This window comes from Callithrix jacchus, chromosome 8, assembly GCF_049354715.1.
Source record: "Callithrix jacchus isolate 240 chromosome 8, calJac240_pri, whole genome shotgun sequence".
Taxonomy (NCBI): Eukaryota; Metazoa; Chordata; class Mammalia; order Primates; family Cebidae; genus Callithrix; species Callithrix jacchus.
The window spans coordinates 40,651,575-40,674,389 of record NC_133509.1 but is presented as its reverse complement, the minus strand read 5'-3'; the positions used below and the strand labels follow the sequence as shown (position 1 = coordinate 40,674,389).

Sequence of the window (22,815 nt, the reverse complement as noted above, 5' to 3'; positions counted from 1 at the left end):
TACTGCTTGAACTTAGACAATCCTAACAGGTAACACCTGCCTTGGTCATCACCCAAGAGTGTGTTGAAGGTTTTAACTTTTCACATAGCAAAATTACCTGCAGGCCTTGAGGAGGGGCCAGTCCTCGTATCTTCAGTCAGATAAGCAACTTAAAAATGCCAGGTAAAGCTTCCAAGAGGAGGAAGTTTTTGACCTAGCTCTTGAAAAATCATTCCATTTTAATGACTGTTTGTATATCTCTGTTGCAGGCCAGAGAAAAGGACAGAGAAAGGGCATTCTCTGCAAAAAGAAGTGGTAAGAGCAAAGGCACAAATGTGGGTGCATGTATTCTCTCAGGTATACAAAGGGACAGAAGTTAACCTTATGTTAGTTAACCTTGTTACAGGGGTGGATACAGCAAGTTTCATAAGGCTCAAAACACCTTTTTGCCAAATGAGGATATTCATAATACTAAGTTCCTACCACAGTATTAGACACATATAATAAGTAAATAAAACAAAAACTAATGGATTAATTTAATTGCCTCAACGACTGAGACGTAGCGTCTCAATGTTGTGGTCGTAAAGTACTGGAGACTCATGGTTTGCTAAAATAAATTTGGATGATAGGACTTTTGGCTACTTATGTATACGGTGTAATGATACTGATTCTGCTATCCTTTAATAATATCCTTGTTTTCATATGAAGGCCAAATTTAACTAAATGGGTGACAGTATAACGAACCCAGCAAAGTGCTAGAAACTAGCTGTGTATAAATCTCAAGACTAGACTCTTGTGAGATTTTAGGGATGGGAGCAAAGGTGACAGTGAGAATGTCTGCACCTACTCACCAGTGACCCCTGTGTAATGAGGCTAGCGAAGGCTCATTGTGTCTGAGCGCAAACCCTAGCTCAGTCTGTCTGGATAAGCTAGTAAGGTGTGGGTGCAGTGTAGCTGCCAGTCTTCCCACCCTCTCCTCCAAGGAATCCTCACAGCTTTTCAGCCACTTAATGAGCCACATGACCTGACAGCTGTGGAGGCCACCAGTAAAGAACTAGCAACTGTCTACTACAACCAGACAGGGAAAGAGAAAGGAGGACAGAATTTGGGCAATTCCTTCCCATCTACAGCTCCATCAGGTATGAATGGCAGAGAGGTGAAGTAACTTTCTCTTCACAAACCTGCTTCCATCCAGCCATTGTTTCCACTCCCTCTGGGCTATTCCTGGGCTTAAAGTCTTCTCCATCAACCACCCATCTTGGCATGCAGTGCAAAGGAAAACTGTCAGCAGTGGTATTTTCTCTTTGACACGTTACACCAGAATGCCAAAAAAACATAGAAAACAATTATTATAAAAAAGCAGGTAAATCGTCCATCTTCTGCAGATGCTGCTGGTCTATGAAAACTAAGGCTAATCTGATATTCAACTTTGCTTTCAGTGACATCTACCTCTAAAACTGACTGCACAGAATTCCTAACCCAACAATAATAATGCAGCAGTCTGCTCAGTGACCGCTCATTCATATTCAGAGGGGAGCCCAGGTTAAGAGGTAGGCAGAGTGTATGCCAACAGCTGTACTTTCTAAAGCTGAACTCTGCCACAGATGTACCCTTCTATGAATGTTAAACTTAGGTTCTGATATCCTTTGGATGTTTGTCCCCTCCAGATCTCATGTTGAAATGTGATTCCTAGTGTTGGAGGTGGGGCCTAGTGGAAGGTGTTTGGGTCATTAAGGCAGATACTTCAGGAATCACTTGCCACCTCCCCATGGTAAGGAGTGGGTTCTTGCTCTGAAAAGTCACACAAGAGCTGGTTGTTTAAAACAGTCTGGCATCTTTCTCTTGGCCTCTCTCACATGTGATATGTCAGCTCCCCTCCCTTTGTGCCATGACTGGATGCTCTCTGAAGCCCTCACCAGAAGCAGATGCTGGCACCATGCTTCTGGTACAGCCTGCAGAAAGGTGAGCCAAATAAACCTCCTGTCTTTATAAATTACCCAGCCTCTTTTTTTTAATTTAGAGCACTGCAAAATGGACTAACACCAGTTGTATTGAATTATTTTGCATTCTCTGAACTCACACAGTCTAAATCATTCAATTAAATCAACAAATACTCATTAAGTACTGCTGTGGGTCAGGCACTGTTCCAGGGGCTAGTGATATGGCAAGAGAGAAAAATCTCTGTTGTTAAAAACTTCACTCTAGTGGGAAAAGCTAACAGATAGATAGATGGCTGGACAGACAGAAAGATGGATGGATGGATAGATGATTTATATCATTGATATATAGATAGAGAATTAAATAAAGATAAAATACAGTAAGATCAAGAATAACAAAGTGGTCAGACTGAGCAGCTGCTATTTTAAATAAGGTGATCCAGGAAGACTCTGATAAGAAAATATTTGAGTGGAGCCTTAAAGGAAGTGAGGGAGAAAACCATGCATCTGTCTGAGGAAACAGCACACCAGGAAGAAGAGATGCTCAGTGTAAACGCAGTGAGGGTGTGCTTTGGTTGTCTAATAAACAGCAAGGGGGGGCATTGTGCAGAAGCTCAGCAAGCAAGGGGGTGGGGTGGGAGAGACAAAGGTGGAATAGGAGGATGTGATGGAGGGCTGCCCGCTAGATCATGGAGGGCTTTGTGGACCATTATCAAGTTCTGCCTTTTATTCTGAGCAACCCATTCCAGTGTTTTGAGCAGAGATGTAGCAATGTTGGACTTGCGTTTTGAATGGATGAATCCAGCTGCTGTGGAGAAAATGGCTTGTAAGGTGGACAAGGTACCTACCTAGAAGAGTTCAGACAATCAGCCTTGACAGCAACCTCAGAGCCTGCCAGTGGGACAGACGTGGGCAAGAGAGCCTCTTGCCTGCCTTGCCTTTCACCCCAGTGGAATTTCTCTCTTTAGGTCAAAAAAATGGTTCCAGAATTTTCACTACTTTAGAGAAGGAGTGAAAGTATCACAGCTTTAGAGAAGTATTTAATTTTTTTTATTATTTTTTAGAGACAGGGTCTTACTCTCTCACTCAGGCTTCAGCGCAGTGATACAATCATTGCTCATTGTAACCTTGAACTTCCAGGCCTAAGCATCCTCTTGCCTGGATTCTGAGCAGCTGGGACTACAGGTATGTGCCACCATGCCTGGCTAATCTTTTTTTTTTTAGTTTTAGAGACATGGTCTTGCTATGTTTCCCAGGCTGGTCTCAAACTCCTGGCTCAAGCTATCTTTCCACCTCAGTCTCCCAAAGTTCTGAAATGATAAGCATGGGTCACTGTGCCTGTCATTTCTCAACACATTTCTCCCTCAAACGTGTTGTTCAGGGATGAGCAAAAAAGAGCCACTTTTCAGATTCTTGGCTGAGGCCATTGTTGCCAACAAACAATTGCCACCTTCCAACATTTGTCCAGTTGCCTAGGCAACAAGTGGTGCTACATTTTCAGAAACAGCCTAAATGATACCAGGTGCTACTCAGTGCACATGTAAGGCATGGACCCCATCCCAAGCAAATTTTTTGAAAGAGGAATTATAAGAAAGAATGTTAATATCAGAAACGTTTTCTGGTTCTAATTCTGCCACCAACTTGCTCTGTGTCCTTGGGAAAGTTTTAGTGTCCTCATCTGAAAATAAGAAGATCATGTACATCTACCCATTCATTCATTCCACTACATTTTAATAAGCATGTTTCATAGTCTAAGCCTCTGTCCAAAGTACTGATGATTAAAAAGATGAATATGATTTGGTTACTGTTCTCAATGGGCTTCCAATAAATTGAGAGAGATGGCTCTGGTAATTACATATAATATGATGCGATGATTGCAATAAAGAAATGAGAACAAAAACTGCGGGGAGCACAGAAGAGGAAACCTTGCCTAAGAATCTTTGAAGCTCCAGTTTAGTCTATGACCCCTGAATCTACTTTGGAGCGTCTAACACTCAATGGCTTTAGAAAAGGCTTCTCCTAGGTGACAATGTCTCAACTTTGGCTCATTGAAGTCAGTTCTTCAATAAAAGTGCTAACTTCACTCTTAACCAATAGGGAAGAGTCATCAAAAAAGTTGGGCCCTTCTACTAAATTTAGAAAATCCAACACTAATCCCAATTTTATATGTATTTGAAAAATTATTATCTAAAACTTGGTGAAGTGTTTCAATGTGCCTGGAACAGCCAGAACAGGCTGCCCTGGGGATATTTGGCCTTGGCTTAAAACTCCAAGGAGACGACAACACCTTTAGAGGGTAGACAGGTTGAGCTGGCACCACTGGCTGCCACCAGGTTGGCACCAGTCCCTAGAACCATACCCTGAAACTTCATTCATTTTCCTTCCAACTGATAATAGGCCAAATATTTATTCTTTAAAAAATATATATTTCTTATCATCTCACACCAGTTAGAATGGCAATCATTAAAAAGTCAGGAGACAACAGATGTGGAGAAATAGGAACACTTTTACACTGTTGGTGGGAGTGTAAATTGGTTCAACCATTATGGAAGACAGTGTGGCAATTCCTCAAGGATCTAGAACCAAAAATACCATTTGACCCAGAAATCCCATTACTAGGTATATGCCAAAATAATTATAAATCATTCTATCATAAAGACACATGCACACATATGTTTATTGTAGCACTGTTCACAATAGTAAAGACTTGGAACCAACCCAAATGCCCATCAGTGATAGACTGGACAAAGAAAATGTGGCACACATACACCATGAATACTATGCAGCCATAAAAAAGGATGAGTTCATGTCCTTTTCAGGGACATGGATGAAGCTGGAAACCATCATTCTCAGCAAACTAACACAAGAACAGAGAAAGAAACACCACATGTTCTCACTCATAAGTGGGAGCTGAACAATGAAAATACATGGACACAGGGAGGAGAACATCACATGCTAGGGACTGTTGCGGGGCTGGGGGGCTAGGGGAGGAATAGCATTAGGAAAAATACCTAATGTAGTTGACTGGGTGATGGATGCAGCCAGCCACCATGGCACATGTATACCTATGTAACAAACCTGCATGTTCTGCACTTGTACCCCAGAACTTAAAGTACAATATAATATATATGTAGTAGTCAGTATATGCTCATCTCTATACCAGTGCCTAAAAATGCCCCTGTCCTTCAGAAAGCAAGCTACACTTGAGGCAACCTCAGTCCATGCCTCCTGATGTCCCAAGCTCTACCTGTGGCCTTCCGGAGTTCCCATGGCTTTCTGCTAAGCATCACCCTGCCTCCATGCACCAGCAGCACATTCTTCTTCCATTCTTATTTTGTGTCAATTTCAGTGCCAGTCTCAGCCCAGAAATAAGTTTTCACAAAGTATATGCATACACATACGATTCACTCAAAGCCAAGCATCTCATGAGTTCTTACTCTTACTGGAGATTTTGGGGCAGGGTCAAAGGAAGGGGTCACACCAGAGACCTTGCAGCCTTCCAGCCAGTCTCTCATGGCCTCTACCCTCCTTTCATTCTCTTACTCCATTATCTCCCTAAAGTAACGAACAGTCTGTTCCTCTCTTCTCATGCAGAACAGATGAGCTGCCTTCAGTCAGCTCCTAGAGGTCTCCTCTTTGCCCCAAGTACCCATCAGAGTTTCTTCCTCAATACTTCCTTTTCCTTTTATAATTGAGAATGATGCAATGAACACTGAGGACTTTGGGAAAAGAGTGGAAGGGGGCAAGGGATAAAAGACTACAAATATGGTGCAGTGTATACAGCTCAGGTGTCGGGTTCACCAAAATCTCACAAATTACCACTCAAGAACTTACCAATGTATCCAAATACCACCTGTACCCGAATAACTTAAGGAAAAATATAAATTAAAAACATTAAAAATACAATAAGCAACCACTTCATACCCCCCAAAAAAATCTAATAAAAAAAGAAAAAGAAAATCTATAAAGCCTCTCATTCCCAGTCCTTAAAGAGATTGACCAACAATTCCTTGTTAACATCCAAGGAAAGTCACACTTCTCACATTTGTATGGATTTCACAGGTAGCAATTAGGCACACAAGTAGCTTCCAGGCTAAGAATGTGGTTTATAAGCCTGTGTAGCATAAGCCTAAAGTCTGTCCCTCAAAGACTACGTTTTGTAATTTCCAATACAGTCACTGAGAGTTCTTTATCATTGGTGTGCTAGGTCTGAAATGAGAGTGGCCAGTTTAACATGGGCCAGGGATGTGGCCAAAGGCATCTGGATCAGAGCAAGGCCAGGGTCAGCCTGAGACATTAAGTCACGTAAGCAGAAGAACAAGGACAAGCTCTCTGTATATTCCTGTCTAGAAATCCCACTGATGCTCCAGTGAGATCGTGTGAGGGTTAATGCCAAATGCACACCAACACTCTACCCACATCTAGTATTTAGTGTTCTGTGTACATGCACATAGATTTGAAGCCCCCTCAGCATTACAGCAACCCCAGAGTGGGTTAACTATTTGAAAGAGTTTATTAGAAATGAGATAAAAATACTAATAGATTCATACCGTATGTTTTCTTATTTCATCTTAAAACATGCACAACCATATATCCATTCGTTAATCTTTTGCTGTAAATAGAGGAAAGGCCTAAGTGTGGGTTCTCTAATTGGGGTTCCATAGTCTTGTTTATGTACACTACACCCATAACACCTCAACAATTCTCAGTTTCTATCTCTTTAAAACTTGAAAGTACTGACAAAGTGGCCTGGAGTGGTAGCTCACGCTTGTAATTCCAGCACTTTAGGAGGCCAAGGCAGGTGGATCACTAAGGTCAGGAGTTAGGAGTTCGAGACCAGTGTGGCCAACATGGTGAAACCCCATTTCTACTAAAAATATCAAAAATCTGCCAGGCACAGTGGCAAGCACCTATAATCGCAGCTACTCAGGAGGCTGAGACAGGAGAATTGCTTGAAACCGGGAGGCGGAGGTTGCAGTGAGCTGAGATCACTCCATTGCACTCCAGCCTAGGCAACAAAAGTGAAACTCCACCTCAAAAAAAAAAAAAAAGCATCTAATTTATAGACCTTCGTAGCTTTTCCCAATTATCTGTAGTCATGTCATCCATATCTTATACAATAGCAAAAATTCTAGAGACCTAATTTTATCAAGCCTTTGTAGAGAATTCAAATTAGTTTTAGCAGAACCAATTCTCTTTCATTTTTATATTCATGTTTCCTCAACTTATATAATATTTAATTAAATTATGTAATTATAATAGCAAGTACAAGTGTGATAAACAGTTTGGGAACAAATCCAACTGATTTTGGAAGCATCAACTCACCTGGCCAGAAAGCAGCCCTCCTGACTATGAGTGTTCAATGCATCTTGATCCCAGTCAGTATGTTTTTAGTGGGAATGGAGAAACAGGTTAAATGGAAGTTGGATAAGAGACATTCCATGGTGTATGCACGTGCACATCTATTAGAGGTGAGAATAATCGCTCCTGGTCAAAGGGTCTACCTCTTCCTTATCCTTTCAACTCAGAAAACATGCCTTCTTACTCCCTTCTTTACTGAACTTCATGCATAAAGAGGAAAAAGTCATAGGATAGTTCAGTGTCACTTTGTGGCAACTCCTAAATCTTTGGCTAGGTTGAATAGTGAGATGAGAAATTCGGTTGGAATAGTTTAGATATTGAAGAGGCAGGAGCAGCTTTCAGCTTAGTGAAACGGTCTCTACCAAAATGCTCTCTTGCCTCAAAATATCACCTCCACAAGTATTGCAAACATTTATGTCCACATTCATTGACTGAGGCTTGTTGGGAGATGATAAGGGCTAATTTTCTCTACATAATAAAGTAATTTAGTTTTTTCTTTCTGATTTATCTGGAACATCCCAGGAGACAGGGGGATGGAGGGCCCTGAACCTGGGAAACGAGGAGAGAAGAAATAAGTGGCCTGAATGGAAAGTTGTCTAGCAGTAGGCAGGGGCTGAAAGAAAACATGGCCAAGGAGAGGTCCCTGATATGAAGGAGACTGGAGAATTCCAGGTCAGTTATGCTGGCCATATTTACTTAACACTTATACTTGTCCAGGCAGTGATACACCTCTCAGATTCCTCAAAACCATCAGTCCAAGTCTCTGATTTGTAATATCTTCTGTTGCTAGCCTTTGGGCAACAGCACTTTTATTGCTAGGTAGAGCAAAGTGGGCCTAACAAGACAGAAGCTTCAGGATGCAAAGCACTGGGTAGGGACAGAGAGACAAGCAAAGGCAGAGGTTGAAACAAAAGGTGACAGGAGTCCTTTGGGAAATCCACAGAAACATGATGCTCTGTTGACGAAACCATAAGCAAGCTGTGCCATCAAGAAGTTTTCAGTCTCCATGAAACATTAAGGAAAGAAAGTATCATGGATTATTGTGAATGGCAAGTCATTTGTGTAGTAGAAGTTACACATCAAGCAGACTGCAGAGTTAACTAAAAAGTATTTCATGGGTCAGAAAATTGAGGACATGCTTTAATCTCATGATATCTGATGTGGTTTAGCTGTGTCACCCACCCCCATCTCATCTTGAATTGTAGCTTCTGTAATTCTCACCTGTTGTGAGAGAAACCCAGTGGGAGAGCACTGAATCATGGGGGCAGTTTCCCCCTTACTATTCTGGTGGTAGTGCATAAGTCTCACAAGATCCGATGGCTTTATAAAGAGAAACCCCTTTCACTTGGTTCTCATTCTCTCATTTGCTTGCCTGCCACTTTGTAAGATGTGCCTTTTGCCTTCCACCATGATTGTAAGGCCTCCCCAACCACATGAAACTGTTAGTCCATTAAACCTCTTTTTCTTTATATATTACCCAGTCTTGGGTATGTCTTTATCAGAAGCATGAAAACAAACTAATAAAATATCCTTATCAGAAACTACTGTTTACATCTAGAAGAGAACAAGAGCACTGCCAAAGCAGGATGCTTCTTCAGACCTATTTCCCAACACTGTTCTCTCCAGGAGATGCATGATGTGCATGAGTAATTTCCATTGTCACAAATCTGGACATATTTTTATATTGATTTTTGACCTAAAAGTTTAATTTACTAGTATCTGAAATGGGCTTACATAACGAAATGGAACTTTTCTATGTCAATAGGCAAGTGTTCCACTACGAGTGGCTGTGGAATGCTCAGTTCCCTGGGCCCAGGCGGCATGTGGTCATTATTCATATTCCTCAAATCCTCTGAGGCATGTCCTGACAGAAAGAACAGCTTCCTTTGTCACTGTCCACTCTCTCTGCAGTGGCCCACGGTGGCCCTTTCCATGGTGCTATGGCTACAGAGCCCAGCAGGGCAGAGAAACATATAAAATGGATATACACAGAGCTCACCCGGGCCCTGGTCAGTCTAGTTTAGAGAATCCCTGAAAGATATATGTGAAAATATCTGTGGAATCAAAGCATTCCCAAGGATCACAGATTTCTAAAAAGATAAAACTTAAGCATTCTATACTGCACAAACATATTGACAGAGAATAAAAGGAGAGCTAGAATCAAAGGAAGTTTCCAATACGGGTCCTTGGGTAAGCCTGCCCACTCCATCGATGTCACACACCTCAAGTAATTATTGCTTGCTGCATGAAAGGAAAATGGTTTTCTCAAACCATTTTTCCCCCACCCATCTGCTGTCAGAAAGGTCATTATGATGGAAGATGTGTCTACAGAATTGCACAGGACAAAACAAAACACAGCACTACTGCCCAAAGGTAATAGTGCATCCACGTAACAGAATATGAAGTCCCCGTTTCCCATCCCAGCAGTATGCTTTAGCTTTTTATACACATATTTGTAAGAAGGAATGAGAGATAAACTATGCAGACTCATACTGTGTTCTGCATGTACATCCACACATTTGGTTTTAAATGGAAAGACCTTTAAAGTCCTGTTTCAGCCCATACTCCCCCACCTCCTTCATCACCCTAGTTTTAAACTTTACCTTCAATATGCTGTGTTTATCATTCTTAAAATGCAATAACACTAAGTCGTTTGGAGCTTGCATGATAAGATAAATTACAGAGAAAACACAGGTTCTGGTTTATTATGCTGAAGCTGTGAAGCCATGAATACAGACACGGCTAGCAGTCATCTTGCTTTATTCTTCTTCTAACAACTTACTAACAGTGTGTAAATATAAAAGCAAACTTTGATTTTTCCATCAGAGTTCTCTGAAACGGAGACTGGAGCGCATTTAACATTGTGACCAGAAATATTGAAATTTGACAGCTGAGAGGTTAAAGGTCTCAAATTTATACATCGAGGTGTTTGTTCCTGTCATCCCCCCAGCAGCTTGCTCCGAATAACCCCTTTTGCTTACTGAACCTTTGAGAAACAGAGAACATTAAGTAATACATCTTGGCAGACATCCTGGGATTCTACTCCCACCAGGAAGGAAGCCATCCTTAAGCATCACTAAAAGAATTCTGCGGCTATTAAAAGGACATCCGTGCAACCTGGGTGTTTAACTATACTGCGCAGAAACATTTATTGTGTGGGCCCCCACTCCAAAAATGTCAGCCTGTAATCTGGGACTTTGTGCTTGGTTCTTCACAAACCTTTCATCTGACACTTCCTTCTACCAAAATTTTATTTGCTGATAACATGGAAAACGACCACTTGAGCTCTTCCTGAAAACAATGGGAATACTACCTCCCTCTGGCAAAATTTCTTTTGAGCACAAATACTCCCTTTGTTTCACTGCCAATTTCAGTACTGCCCCTCCCTTCTGGCAACTCTCCCAGCATCCCTACTCCCCAGGTACCCAGACTGCCCAGTCCTCCCCCTGCCCATTCAAACTAGCAGCCAGTCAGAATCCACAGTGGATTTTGAGAAGATCTGGGTTCACCTCGAAGCCTGGACTCTCTAAATGTATATATCTAATAGCTAATTTGAACATTCTGTTTTCTCAAACAAGACAGTAGCAAACTATAACAAGAGTTAATACTAAAGGAACAAGCAGACAATTGTCATTATCACATCTCACATACACGATGTAGTTATCTAGTCTTATGTAAAATGTAGCTCATGAATTACTTTATTTCTTCTTTAAAACAACCCCATTAAGCCTATGCCATTTTATCCCCTCTCCCTTTTTTTAACGACGAAATGACCAAGATTGTTTTTAAGCTGCCTTAAAATAAAAATTCTGGGTGGTCTCTTAGGCTCATGTACCAGAGATATGACTGGTTTCCACAGCAAAAGGTACACTCTCTAAATTTCATAAATTTATGAGATTACTTGCAAATCATTGAAGCTTAGAATAGTAAATCCTGGAATACCAGGGGTTTGCCTCAAACCCATTCTTAGTAAAAGTATACTTCACTGATAGGTTAAGGTCTTACCCCTCCCAGGGATATTTTTCTTCTAATAGTATCTTAAACCAGGGGGATTCATAGTCAAAGATTGAATGTCAGCCAGCACCTTTCTGTGAGAAAGGAGAGATACTCTTGTGCCTCTTCAAACTATGTTATATCAAATAACCATTTCTCTTTGTACAAGGTTCCACCTGGTTGAAGTAAAACAAAACAAGCAAGCCAGACTGAACGCTGCCTTATCCCAGCTTCCAGGTTTTTTTAAGAAAGAAAGGACATAAAAACCATAATTGAACAGTATGAAAATGAAACGTATTTATTTTTCATGCATTGATGTTACTTAAGAGTTCCCCAATTAATGCTGTGAGGGCAAGAAAAAACTTCAAACATTCCCTGCAGCTAGTGGCTCTCAAACTTGAGCTTGCATCAGAATGACCTGGAGTGACTGTTAAAACACAGATTGCTGGGCCCTAAATCACAGCTCCTGATTTTGCTTTTCTAGCAAGTTCCCAAGTAACACTGATGCTGCTGATCCAGGGACCGCATTTTGAGAACCACTGCTTCTTGTTAGCTCATGGAAACAAAGTTCTCAGTTTCCCTAGGTGTCTGGGGATCGGTCAGGGAGCTATTTGAGGTTTATTTCTAGCACTGATTCTTAGAGTAGCTCAAGCTGAGGCTTCAGCTGAGATTTGTAGGATGGGTGGGAGTCGGTGCAGCCAAGAGACCTTGAGAAGAGCTGCCCACCAGTGAAGGGTTGGAGTGACTGGCACTGCAGACTCAGACTGGGCAAGCCTCAGCTGGAAGGCTGAGCTGGAGCTCCCTCAGGGAGGTGGGCAGTCAGATAAACACCAGGACAGGGAGAGAATTCTGCTGCTCAGATACACAACCTCCGAAACAGTCGTCAAGGCTGGGCAGAGGACAGTGCCCACGGGTACCACAAACACACACCCATACACCTCAGGAACAGCACCAGAGTGAGTAGATGGAAATGTTCCCTTTGGGTGAGCCCAAATCCAGGTTGGGCAATTTATTGCCCTCCAAAGAAATTGAAATTGACATGAACTCCCCCAAACCTAAGTAGAAACATAAGATGAAAGGGAAATAAAATGCTACAAATAAATAGGTATTTTATGTGTCTGCCATGAAACACCTGCATAAAAGAGAAAAGGGAAGAAAATCTATTTTACACCCCAAATCTAAAGATTTTACATTCCTTTCAAGTTTTTATACTAGGGCCTAGACTCGGAATTTTATATATGTTGCCCACTCTTTACAGCTCTCTGGTAGAATAAATGCAAGAGGAAAAAACAGGAGAGATGAGTTACCACATTGCCCCTTCCTCACATTTTGTGAAAATTATCTTTTCTAAGACTCACAAAAGCCTCAATCTCTGCATGAGTTATTAGGACAGCTTTAGAAGCCATGGCTTTTGGGGGCCTTTCTGCATGGTATTTGGGCTCAAGCTTTTCTTAGCTCATACACAGGTACCAGATTTATGACTGCTCATGGTCAAAAAAGAAGCATGGCTGTACTACATGAGGTTTAGAATGATCTTGAATGACTCTTTTGCCTCCATTGTGTACTCCAAATGTTAAAGAATGCTGCATGAATAGTTTCAGCAGTCATGAAAGTTATTTCCTAGTTCCCATCTAAGAACAACAAGCTAATAAGCTAATTGACACCTTAACATCAGCTGTGCCCTATTCGTGGAATGACAGCCCATCTGTCAGGTCCCTTCCCAAAAAAGCACATTGTCTGGTGATGCTCACACATCACAGCTTCTTTCGGCCGCGCATTTTCCCTCAAGCCTTAAAACCTGTTATTAAGGCAGACTTCAGCCCCATGTAAGTGACTTGCAACCAAGCCTCTCACTAATGAATATTAAACCCCTTGGGGCAGCGAAGTCCTTCTGCTTTCCCTACAGATAGGGTAAGACAAGATGCCATTTTTTTCCTTTGGCAACCTAATGAATCTCTAACTGTTGATTTGTTTCCGTTTTCAGTCTAGAATAAACAAAAAGGCTTACAGCCTCCTTCCATGGTCGCCTGAGCTCACCAACCACCATGCAAAGGCAGCAATTTTTCATTATTGATAAAATGTAATGTCATAATGTCACGGCCTTTCAGGTCATCATCTTTGTAAGTCAGCAATGACATTATCACATTTTATAATGATAACAAATGGCCATAATGTTTGCATGTTATTTTCATTGGCTCCTCCAGAATTCTAATTCAACACCATCAACAGAAGAAACTCAACAGCAACTTCAAAGGTCTACCTCCTTAGATATGCTCAAGACTAATAGTAAAATTTGCATAAATCAAAGCTAATTAAAAGCATAAGGGCCATTCTCCCCCCATTGACTAAATGCCTCACTTTTAGATGGAATTTTTGCAGAATGTATTTTTACTGTTGGATTTTGGCATGTAAATGCATTAAATATATCTATTTGCTATTCATTCATGAACTCTCACTAACCCCTTTCTGTCCCATTCATGCCTGTGCTTCTCTAATCTATCTAGTGATTTTTGAGTGCTGCATTCTGCCAGTTTCATGATAATCATAGAACACTAATTGGTCTAAATGATAAGAATCATTCATGGGGCACTTATTTTTACATATTAGCCTTCTGACTCCCCTCCTTGCTGAACAAGTAAAAATATTTTATTGTTTAAGCCCAGAACTCAAACAAGCACTCTTCAGGAAGCAATTTTTTTGGTTCATCAACAATGCAGAGTAATGAGAAAGAGAATCAAGTGATAACAAATTCACACCCCAGTACTAAGTACACTAAATCTAAAAAAGACTTGCAAGACTTCAGGAAATTTTTTACCTGTAGCACTTCACAAAGAAAGAAAAGGAGAGGAGAAAGGAAATTATCATTTGCTGAACTCTGCACTGGTGTATCTCATCTAATCTTCAATGACCCCTAAGAGATAAGGGTCACTGCTTTTAAAAGAGGAGGAAACTGAGGCTCAGGGAGTCTAGGCAGCTAATGAGTCACAAAAGCAGTGATCAAACTTCACACCTGTAACTTCAAAGCTCATGAATCTTCCATTGCACAAAACTCCAAAAGTAGGTATTCCACTACCGTAGAAGGAAGAATCAAATCTTCTGATCAACCTGAAATAAAATTATATATTTAGGAAAACAAAAGATGTGAGTAGATTTCAGATGCAGAAAATATTTATCTTGCCATTAATACATCCAGTTAGACTGCTGTGGTACCATATGCCCAGAGTAGGCACATCTTAATTGAGTTAATGACTTCCATTCATCTGTGTGATTCTTCATTGATGTATTTTCCACATTATTCAGTAAGTTTCACTATTGTCATTGAAAACTTGGCTGAATTAGGCAGTTTCATCAGATTTGTAGATCAGCAGCCCTTTAGCTGATACAATAAAACCATGTAAGAGTATATAATGCTTTTTTGCTATGGGTTTGCTGCCAGAACATGAAAACTACCCACTAAAAGCCAAAATGGGAAAGGAAAAGACTCATATCAACATTGTCATCACTGGACATGTAGATTCGAGCAAGTCCACCACTACTGGCCATCTGATCTACAAATGTGGTGGCATCGACAAAAGAACCATTGAAAAATTTGAGAAGGCGGCTGCTGAGATGGGAAAGGGCTCCTTCAAGTAGGCCTGGGTCTTGGATAAAGTAAAAACTGAGGGTGAACGTGGTATCACCATTGATAGCTCCTTGTGGAAATTTGAGACCAGAAAGTACTATGTGACTATCACTGATGCCCAGGACACAGAGACTTCATCAAAAACATGATTACAGGGACATTTCGGGCTGACTGTGCTGTCAGGATTGTTGCTGCTGGTGTTGGTGAGTTTGAAGCTGGTATCTCCAAGAATGGGCAGACCCAAGAGGATGCCCTTCTAGCTTACACACTGGGCATGAAACAATTAATTGTTGATGTTAACAAAATGGATTCCACCGAACCACCCCACAGCCAGAAGAAATATGAGGAAGTCATTAAGGAAGTCAGCACTTGCATTAAGAAAATTGGCTAAACCCCGACACAAGAGCATTCCTGCCAATTTCTGGTTGGAATGGTGACAACATGCTGGAGCCAAATGCTATCATGCCTTGGTTCAAGGGATGGAAATGCCATAAGGATGGCAATGCCAGTGGAGCCACGCTGCTTGGGGCTCTGGACTGCATCCTACCACCAACCCATCCAACTGACAAGCCCTTGGGCATATACCTCTCCAGAATGTCTACAAAATTGGTGGTATCGGTACTGTTCCTGTTGGCCAAGTGAGGACCTGGTATGGTGGTCACCTGTGCTCCAGTTAGCATCACAACTAAAGTAAAATCTGTCAAAATGCACCATGAAGCTTTGAGTGAAGCTCTTCCTGGGGATAATGTGGGCTTCAATGTTGAGAAAGGATTATAAATCATTCTACTATAAGAACACATGCACACAAATGTTCATTGCGGCACTGTTTACAATAGCAAAGACTTGAAACCAACCCAAATACCCATCGATGATAGACTGGGCAGGGAAAATGTGGCACATATACCCCATGGAATACTATACAGCCATAAAAAATGATGAGTTCGTGTCCTTTGTAGGGACATGGATGAACCTGGAAACCATCATTCTCAGCAAACTGACATAAGAACAGAAAATCAAATACCGCATGTTCTCACTCATAGGCAGGTGTTGAACAACGAGAACACATGGACACAGGGAGAGAAGCATCACACACTGGGGTCTGTATGGGGGGACTAGAGGAGGGGCAGCAGGTGGTGGAGAGTTGGGGAGGGATAATATGGGGAGAAATGTCAGATATAGGTGATGGGGAGGAAGGCAGCAAACCACATTGCCATGTATGTACCTATGCAACAATCTTGCATGTTCTTCACATGTACCCCAAAACCTAAAACGCAATAAAATATATATTAAAAAAAAAGAATGTGTCTGTCAAGGATGTTCATCATGGAAACATTGCTTGTGACAGCAATGACCCACCAATGGAAGCAGCTGACTTCACTGCTCAGATGATTATCCTAGACCATCCAGGCCAAATCAGTGCTGACTATGCCCCTGTACTGGATTGCCACATGACTCACACTGCATGCAAGTTTGCTGAGCTGAAGGAAAAGATTGATGGCTGTTCTGGTAAAAAGCTGGAAGATGGCCCAAAATTCTTGAATTCTTGCTGCCATCATTGATATAGTTCCTGGAAAGCCCACGTGTGTTTAGAGCTTCTCAGACTATCTACCTCTGGGTCACTCTGCTGTTCATGATGTGAAACAAACAGTTACCATAGGTGTCATCAAAGGAGTGGACAAGAAGGCTGTTGGAGCTGGCAAGGTCACCAAGTCTGCCCAGAAAGCTCAGAAGGCTAAATGAATATTATCCCTAATACCTGCCACCCCAGTCTTAAACAGTGGTGGACGAACAGTCTCAGAACTGTTTGTTTGAATTGGCCATTTAAGTTTAGTAGTAAAAGACTGGTTAATGATAACAATGCATCATAAAACCGGCAGAAGGAAAAGAGGATGTTTTATGGATCACTTTGGCTTTCTTTTTTTGCGAGTGGCAGTTTTAAGTTATTAGTTTTTAAAATAAGTACTTTTTTTTTTTTGAGACGGAGTTTTCTCTTGTTACCCAGGCTGGAGTGCAATGGCGCGATCTCGGCTCACCACAACCTCCACCTCCTGGGTTCAGGCAATTCTCCTGCCTCAGCCTCCTGAGTAGCTGGGATTACAGGCACGCACCAACGTGCCCAGCTAATTTTTTGTATTTTTAATAGAGACGGGGTTTCACCATGTTGACCAGGATGGTCTCGATATCTTGACCTCGTGATCCACCCGCCTCAGCCTCCCAAAGTGCTGGGATTACAAAAATCAGTACTTTTCAATGAAAACAACTTGACCAAAAATTTCTCACAGAATTGTGAGACCCATTTAAAAAGTTTAATGAGAAAAAAAAGAGAGTATATAATGGTGTTGGTATGAGAGCTTCCCAAGCCTGTTCTAATCAATCAGAGGTGGTACTTATACCACTTCCACTTAAAATAACAAACATTTCTACAAGGACTTCCCTGCTCTCAAAGCACTATTCATTATGCTATTGTATATATCCTCACAGCAAAATCATGTTCAGGTAAGGAAACTACTTAACTTGCCCAAGTTCATAAACACACCAAGTGGCAAAAATAAAATTCCAACAGAAGTCTTCCAGCTCAACTGCCTATACTCATTCCATTCCACCAAAGCCTTTAGTATATTTAAGGCAAGTGATTTCTAAAAGCAATGCACCAATATTCAGGGAAAGATCAGCCCTCCCTTGAAGGGGCAGACCAGGCAAACATCCAGGCCTCATAACAAGTGAAGATTTCTGGAAATGGAATGCTGGTATCGAGGAAGGTAGAGGAAGGATTTTCGGACAATGAAGTTTAAGAATCTATTCTATCCATTAACTCACATGCACATGTTGAGGAAGGAAATAGGCTATTCCTCCTCATTCCTTCATTTGTTCATTCATTCAACACATATTTCTGAATACCCCCTCTAGGACAGTATTATGCAAACACTAAGTATACAACAGCAAATGAGACACACGTAGACCTGCCTTTGTGGAGTTCACATTTATGAAGATGAGTTGGACATTGAACAGCTAGTGTCACGACCAATCGTCTCACTATCGCCAATGTAAGTGAAAGCTAGTTGTAAGAATACAGTGCTACAGGAGGACTTGACCAGTGTGCCAGGGGACTAAAAAAGCCCTCTCTGAGACTGAGACACGTAATTTAATATTTGAGGCAAGAGTGAATAAAAATCACAAAGGAATTTTCCATTCTTCCCTCCATCCTCAAGGCTCCTACCTGCTTGGTTTCCCATGTTTTATTAGCCAAATGCCATGGCTAACAAAGCAGATGGCTAACACCGTGGGTACTAGCTGAACCATCCTTCAGCATTTGCCTGGTCTAACTCAGAGCCTATTTGGAGAGCTGTAAACATGTAACTTTGACAGGTTAGAGGCAGCCTGACTGACACGCCTGATGGTTTTCTTCCAAGTCAGATTTTAAATCACAGCTGGTCTGGCAGGTGCTGCAGTGACCACCCCTTTCCTTTTCCTGTCTCTGTATAATTCCTTGCGCTGAGCCAGACATGGCCTGTGCACATAAAGCCACACAAGACTCCACATCTCCTGACTTCTGTGTCCTCCCTTTTTTTTTTTTGAGATGGAGTTCTGCTCTTGTTACCCAGGCTGGAGTGCAATGCCGCGATCTAGGCTCACCGCAACCTCCGCCTCCTGGGTTCAGGCAATTCTCCTGCCTCAGCTTCCTGAGTAGCTGGGATTACAGGCACGCGCCACCGTGCCCAGCTAATTTTTTGTATTTTTAGTAGAGACGGGGTTTCACCATGTTGACCAGGATGGTCTCGATCTCTTGACCTCGTGATCCACCCGCCTCGGGCTCCCAAAGTGCTGGGATTACAAGCGTGAGCCACCGCGCCCAGCCCCTCCCTTTTTTTTAACCTGTTTTTCTGTGCTTGGATATTGCTGTAGACTAAACTATGTACCCTAAACTTCCTGTGTTAAAGCCCTAACCCCAAAAGTGACTATATTTAGTGATGAGACATTTAGAGAGGTAATTAAGTTAAAATGAGGCCATAAGGGTGGGGCCCTGATCTGACAGATTAGTGTCCTGATAAGGAGAAACATCAAGGAGCAACCCCTTTACACTTTCTTACAGCGAAAGGACTTTGTGAGGACAGCAACAAGACCCCCATGTGCAAGCCAGAAAGAGATCCTTTACTAGAACCAAGCCTGCCGACACCTTGATCTTAGACTTCTAGCCCCCGAAACTGTGAGAAAAAAAACTCTGTTGTTTAAGTGACCCAGTCTCCAGCGTTCTTTTGGAAGCCTCAGCTGACAAGAATACAGACAGGAAAACAGAAATCTGCCAGGCATAGCACATCCATAAAACGTGTTAATGGGACTGTATGTGAGTATTACAAAGGTAGTAATTGCACAACTTGTGTTCCTGGCTCTAGAGCCTGGGAAGAGGAGACGGCAGTCACTGGGGAAAAAATCAATGAGAGGATTATCCAGATAGGAAGAGATAACCTTCACAGGTCCCACTGCATCACTACAGGCAAATGACAGTTTTAGACATCTGTTCTTAAACCTTGTTTTCTGAGTTATCTTTACCATATTCTATATATTCCAAGAAGGCCCTTTCTGAATAATTTTGGAATGGTTTATATAACAAAGAGCTGCAGCCATCTAGTTCCTGGGAGGATACTCCTCATCTGAAGACAGACAGCAGAGTCATTGTTTGCCAATAAGGGATTAATATGGAGAGAGAAGAAGCTTTAAATAAAATATTTTGATAAGGTTTTGGGGATTTGCCAAATTTCATGGAGCTCGATATTCTTGGTAGCCACAGAAATATCAGATATAGCTATTCTCCTGTCTTTGATTGTAGGAGCATTTGAGGGAAAGTGTCCAAATCATCCAAGTTTATCTGTAGCTATAGAAAAAAAAAATTAGTCTTGCCTTGAGACAAATTGGAAGCAGACAAAATTGTCTGCTTAGGATTAAATATTCCCCTTACAGAATATCTAATACTGAGTAACCTGAAGGAACAGGGTATTATATCAGTTAGTTATATTCAATAATTCTGTATAATAAACCACCCTAAAACTCAGTGACATTCAACAATATGCATTTTTATTTCTCACTCATAAATCAGCAGGTTAGCTAGGGCTTGGCTAATTTAGGCTGAACTCAGCTGCAGGTTGACACACTAACCATTTGATTTATTTGTTTATCTTTCATCTCCTCCCCTCAGTGGAGTGCAAGATACGTGAAGGTAGGAGATGTTATCTGTTTTGGTCACTGCTGTATACCCAGCAAAGTGCCTGGCATGTAGGGTGCCTTCAAAAATATGTATTCCAGGCCGGGCACGGTGGCTCAAGCCTGTAATCCCAGCACTTTGGGAGGCCGAGGCGGGTGGATCACGAGGTCAACAGATCGAGACCATCCTGGTCAACATGGTGAAACCCCGTCTCTACTAAATATTACAAAAAATTAGCTGGGCACGGTGGCTCATGCCTGTAATCCCAGCTACTCAGGAGGCTGAGGCAGGAGAATTGCCTGAACCCAGGAGGCGGAGGTTGCGGTGAGCCGAGATTGCGCCATTGCACTCCAGCCTGGGTAACAAGAGCGAAACTCCGTCTCAAAAAAAAAAAAAAAAAATATGTATTCCACCTGTCTCCATCCTCCTTGGACAGAGTAGCTACTCAGACATATTCTCATCAAAACATCAGGAGCACAAGAAGACAAGTACAACTTTAAGCTTTTTCTTTAAGCTCTGATCAAAGCAAATCACACAACTAGGCCCAAGATCCAAGTGCAGGCAGGAAGGACACTACACCACCATGAGGCCAAAGCAAGTTATAGGGGCAAGACCGACACCAACAGCATGGGAAAATTTACTTCCCAGTGTGGGAAAGTGGGGGGGAGAGTGAATATTTGCTTTACTATAATCTAACTATCCACAGGGGTATTATTATCTGCATTTTATGGTTAGGAAAACAGATCACTAACCCAAACTGCAGAGCTAGGATGTGAACCCAAGCTTATATTTTTCCAAAGTTCATATTCTTTCCATTCTGCTACCCTCTAGGTAATAGAAGGGAAACTATAGGGAAACATTATCATAGTGGCAATAGGCGGTAATGGATTGAAGGGACATGGTCATAAACTAGTACAGGGTTGAGGGCTGGGGTGCCCAGTGGTGGAAACAACAGATAGAAGCAAGTCTAGCAAACACATGTTGATTTCATTCATTGAAAAAAATATATTTACTGAGCAGCCACAATGTACTAGGTGCTATGGTAGGCACTGGGGTGTGTCATCCTAGACAGGCATCTGTCAATGCTTGATGAAAATTGATGCAGTGAAACCAAGTTTTACAGGCTGTGCCAGTGTCCTCCCAGATCCTTTTGAGGGCATGTTCCCTTCTGCACACCTTGCCCTCTAATCCCACACTGCCAGACTGAACCCCCACCAAGACCTCCTCTACCCCCCAATCCCTCCTCCACCACCAGCCAGCTCAGCACCTATAAGCTGGCTGATACTATTTGGTATTACTATTTGTGCCAAATGATAAATAAAAACTTTATAATATATTAGATATAAATAGTTCTGCAAATCAATAAGAAATATGTAAGTACCCTACAGAAAAAGATCAATAAGATCATGACTACTCAATGAACAAAAGAAAATCATGAAAAAAAGTTTAACTCTAAGTGTTCATCAGCTAAGACCTAGAACCACAAGACCATTCTGACATGAAGCCCACACTGGAATAACTTCTTAAGCTATCCAGCATTTTCTACCCTAGAATTGACCCTCTCCACTACAGTTTTCATACCGTCTCTCCTGCCACCACACTCTCACCCTTACAAATATACACATCCTCGGCTCTCCTGACTAAAATTTCTGCTAGTCTAACAACAGTCTCAATACTAAATTCTTAGATTACTTAATACAGCCATATAATGCTCAGCTGCCTTGCAGTCCAGTCTTACTTGAAGCAATTTAAATATTTACTAAAGTCACTCAAAGACTTCACTTATAAGACACAGGAAAGCTTTTTAAAATCACTTTTACCATAATCTCTCTTTATCCCCGTTGTCTCTAATATTTCTTGCTTCCATCTTCTTCTAAAATCCGCCACATGATTCCCTGGAATCCATCCTCCATGGATTCCTTTTTTCTGGTCTTCCCCTGCACTCTATCCTTTCATTCTGTCAGTGCCCTAGACCTATTCAATGAGCCAGATGTTGCTGGCCTCATGTTCTTGGTTGCGCTCACTGCCCTAAAATGCTCTTCACCTGGATGTCCGCTTGGTTCATTCTTGTTCCTTTTGCAGGCCTGTATGCAAATGCCACCTTTACTGTGAGGCCTTTTCAGCCCACCCCAGGGAAAACAGCATGTTCCCATCCCATACTTGGTACTCCCTGTCCTCCTTCCCTGCTTTCTCTGTAATTGTAGTGTGTATCTGCATCTGACATGCTATCTATTTTATTTGTTTATCTTTTATCTCCCCTCAGTGGATTGCAAGATACATGAAGGTGGGGGATATGATCTGTTTTGCTCACTGCTGTGTGACCAGCAAAATACCTGGCACACAGGGCAGCTTCAAAAATATGTATTCGCCCATTATGTTTGTTCTGAAAAATAAAGAACCAAAAAGAAATGGACAAAATTGAGGATGATGGAGGCGATGAATGGGAGGGAAGCTGTGGACACTCCACATGTAATATCTTTTTTTCTTTGTTTACTTTATTGCATTGTAGCACTTGTCCTTGGCCTGACCCAGCCCGCAGGATGCTCTGACCAATACAGGCACCTGCCCACCTGCCTCTTCTGGACCATCCGATAATCACTCTGTGTTCCCTCATTCCCTCCATGTTCCCCAAGGGTCTGAACCTGTTCTATTTCATCCTCTCAGGAACAGGTAATACCTCTGTTCATTTTTGATACATTAAGCCTACAATTCCAAAGACTCTTTGC

The 22,815-nt window shown here is 41.8% G+C and overlaps 1 pseudogene; it reads left to right on the top strand.

Moving 5' to 3' along the window:
* The first annotated feature begins 14,729 nt into the window (after positions 1-14,729).
* Positions 14,730-16,758, top strand: LOC100396800 (putative elongation factor 1-alpha-like 3; annotated as a pseudogene).
* The last annotated feature ends 6,057 nt before the right edge of the window (positions 16,759-22,815 follow it).